The sequence below is a fragment of the Rutidosis leptorrhynchoides genome, chromosome 4 (genome assembly GCF_046630445.1).
Source record: "Rutidosis leptorrhynchoides isolate AG116_Rl617_1_P2 chromosome 4, CSIRO_AGI_Rlap_v1, whole genome shotgun sequence".
Classification (NCBI taxonomy): domain Eukaryota; kingdom Viridiplantae; phylum Streptophyta; class Magnoliopsida; order Asterales; family Asteraceae; genus Rutidosis; species Rutidosis leptorrhynchoides.
The window spans coordinates 238,116,166-238,120,384 of NC_092336.1; positions in this window are offsets into that span (position 1 = coordinate 238,116,166).

The window sequence follows — 4,219 nt, forward strand, 5'->3', positions numbered from 1 at the left end:
CACATTGACTCAGACCCTAATTGGGGGTGTGATAGTCGCGACCCTCTTCCATCGTGACGCAACTTGTAGTACAATTTGAATGTCGAGCTTAATTTAAGGAAGATACCATCTTGCATAGTGGTATGTTACGACGCGGCCAGTTGGGCTGGCGACGCGACTTGGTACTGGAAAGGATGGTCTGGGCTGGTCATCAAGTTCGACATAAAATATATACGTGTGATCGCACCGCGACCAATTTGGTCTGCGACGCGATGGTAACCTTTTAAAAAAATGATGATTTGTCGGTTAACGGGTTGAGTCGTTTCACTAGCCAGCACTCATAAAAAAGTCATATGAGAACATCAGAAAAGGCATAAGAGATAATATATGCACCATATTATAATATAATACAGTAGTTAAGACGAAAAGGGTCTATGCTATAATTATACCAAGTCCTCAAAGAATAGTGTTGCTTGGCTATTGCTGTCTAAGAAACACTGGTTACAAAACCAATCGGCAAGAACATGTAAACGAAGAGACTAGTCAAAACCATTTATTTAGAATTGAATTGCCCGATGAATCACTAGAGGTGCATTCAATGCGTGGACGTAAAAGCTTCACCAAAGTTTACTCGATCTTGATTGAGGTTATGTGAGTGTTAAGAAAACAAACTTATCAAGTTCATAATGACTTAAACAACTTACTATTAACACCAAGTATCGCCATTTGAAACTGAACTAGCAATCAATTCAATGCCAAAAATAAAACTAAGTTACTTCCACCAACACAACACATGGAAAATGAAAACAATTCTTCGGCTTCCAGTGATATCCCACAAAAACATACATGTCATGTTCCGTTGTAGATTGCAACATAAAAAAATACATAATTTCTAGTATAAATGGTAATTTGGTAGATGCAAAATTACTTAAACTGAGATTAGAATTAATACTGCAAGCAAACGTGTAGATATGTGGAGGGTACGCGGAAAAATTCTTTGATTACCAAAGAAACGATGATTATGCAAATACATACGACATAAAAAATGGTTATAACAAAATAAATATGATATAGAGTCCCTTGGTCCCACTATAAGTGCATTTATGCTAAAGTTTGAACTATACCTGATTAGCAGCGACTAGTGTGTTGGTTGGGTTGTCGGAGCCCCAAACAGCAAGAATACCACTAGCTACATTCCTTAAACATAAAAACATATTTATTAGTTTTAGTTGCCACCAAATTAACTATCGAGTAATTATATAATGTTAGAATCTTACCAGTTGAAACAACCTCATAATGTTAGAATCTTACCAACTGAAACAACCTTCACACTCTTAATGATTTCTGAAGAAAATCAAATAAGTGAACCTCGAGTGCTCCCTGCACCATTAATCAAACATGAATTATATCAAAAACTAGCATATCTCGATCATTAATTCGCAAGGGTTCTCGAAAAATGGAAACTCAAATGTGACACCCGGATCTCCCGAAAATCTCTTCTCTCTAAACTGTCGTCTGTTCACAAAAGAGATCCAAGATTACCTCCAAAAAATAACCTAATCATCATACCTATCTAAACAATGCTTCAATCCGCCATTGTTCTTAATCTTTAAATTTTGAAGCTCTGATACCAATTGTTTGGAGTTATACGTTTATAGAAGCGGTTTCACCAACTAACGAACCTAACTTGTTGATCACTCTAATTAAGTTGATAACAATATTCAACCCACACAACAACAAACGGATAATTGAACAAGTATAAAAAAGATAAATAATGAACACGACACAAGGATTTTACGTGGATATATCACATCTCCATTGGCGTGGAGAAGAGTTTAGTCCACGAAAGTAATCAGCAATTTTGTTTATTAATTTTCGTACACAAAACTGAAATGAAGATATGGTCTATTTATAAAAAACAAAACCAAATTACTTTTCTTACTTTATAATTAAATTAAACTTGCCCTCCAAGCGAAGAAAACATTCCAAATAATCAAATACTTATTCCACAAGTTAAATTTACTTCTAAGTTAACTTAACCTTCAAAATATTCTATTTTTAGCTTGGCAGTGGCCTATAAAACTAAGCCGCGACTTGGTTTGCTAGGTGACGACCAGGCCGTGGCTAATATTTCTCGGTCATGACTTGGTTTTCGGGGCCACGACTTGGTGTTTGGCTTCGTGTTATAGGGTCACTCGTTACTCGTAATCGCTCTCCGGCTTCGCTAGGCAACCTCTAGTGGCATGCACTTTCCAACCCCGCGTCTGGGTACCAGGGCATGGAGTGGACATGGTACCCCCTGTATATACATATTGCACAAAAAGTGAAGTGACAGGAACAGACATTGATTTTATGAGGAGTCATAATTTTTTCAAATGCACGACGTCGTGCTTGATTTAGCTTGGTAATGGGCTATAAATTCAAGTCGCGACTTAGATTTAGCTTGGCAGTGGCCTAGAAAACTAAGTCGCGACTTGGTTTGCTAGGTGACGACCAGGCCATGGCTCCTATTTCTCGGTCACGACTTGATTTTCGGGGTACGACTTGGTGTTTGGCTTCATATTATATGGTCACTCGTTACTCGTAATCGCTCTCCGGCTTCGCTAGGTAACCTCTAATGCCATGTACTTTTTGACCCCGCGTCTGGGTTTCAGGGCATGGAGTGGATTATTTGAAAATGTTTTCTTCGCTTGGAGGGAAAGTTTAATTTAATTATAAAACAAGAAAAGTAATTCGGTTTTGTTTTTTATAAATAGAACTTATCTTCATTTTAGTTGTGTGCACGAAAATTAATAAACAAAATTGCTGATTTACGTTCGTGGACTAAACTCTTCTCCACGCAAATATATATGTAGTGTAGGGATCTAGAGATAATTAAGGGTGGGAGAGAACCCATAAAACTGTAACACCCCAGCTTAACATGACCACAATATTGTCCGCTTTGCCAGCAGGCGCACGGCTTTTTCTTGGCGACCACACACGAGAAGCACTTTCCCAGGAGGTCACCCATCCTGGTAGTGCTCTAGCCCAAGCACGCTTAACTGCAGCGTATTCACACATATGCGTCCCAAAACGCGTTGTGTCATTTAAGCGTGAGTATTACCTTATAATCCCATGATCACTCATGTCTGTGGGCGATGTGGGATTTGCCCTCGGGCGAGAGCACTACCAGGATGGGTGACCTCCTGGGAAAGTGCTTCTCGTGTGTGATCGCCAAGAAAAAGCCGTGCGCTTGCTGGCAAAGCTGACAATATTGTGGTCATGTTAAGCTGGGGTGTTACAGAATGGTATCAGAGCCACTCATGTGCCGTTGGGGGTGGTGGGGCAAACCTCATCGAGGACGATGAGTCCCTAAGGGGGGGGGGGTGAATGTAACACCCTAGGCAAATCCCACATCGCCCACAGACATGAGTGATCATGGGATTATAAGGTAATACTCACGCTTAAATGACACAACGCGTTTTGGGACCACAGGCAGAGCAGATGTGTGAATACGCTGCAGTTAAGCGTGCTCGGGCGAGAGCACTACCAGGATGGGTGACCTCCTAGGAAAGTGCTTCTCGTGTGTGGTCACCAAGAAAAAGTCGTGCGCCTGCTGGCAAAGCGGACAATATTGTGGTCATGTTAAGCTGGGGTGTTACAAAAACTCACATGAGCTCAATCTGCGCACAGATTGAGTCCATCTACACGCAAATTGATATGAATTTGCACGCAGATTGAGTCATTCTACCCACATATTGAGCTCAATCTGCACATATATTGAGTTCAGCCTGTGAGTTATCTGAGTTATCTCCTACCAATGGTTCTCTCTGGATAAACAAAATCAAATTTTTTTTATTTTTTTTTAGATTCATAAATTTGCATCAAAATGCTCTCATAATCTATATTTTTTATAAGCCCAAAACATAAGAAATCGTTAAAAAAAATCGATGATAAATGATATAATCGTGATCAATGATTAATTTATCATTCATCTGAATAGTGATGAATAATTAATTAATTATTCATCACTATTCAGATGAATGATAAATTAATCATTCATCATCGATTTTTAACGATTTTGTTATATATATTTTTTTAATTTTTGCTTTTTATTCAATCTGCATATTAAGAGACCCTAAAAAGATACTACCTCCGTCCCATATTAAGTGTCCACTGTTGACTTTTTAAAGTCTTTCTTTATCAACTTTGACCGTAAATATTTTTATTTATATTATATAATATTTGATGAAAATTATAT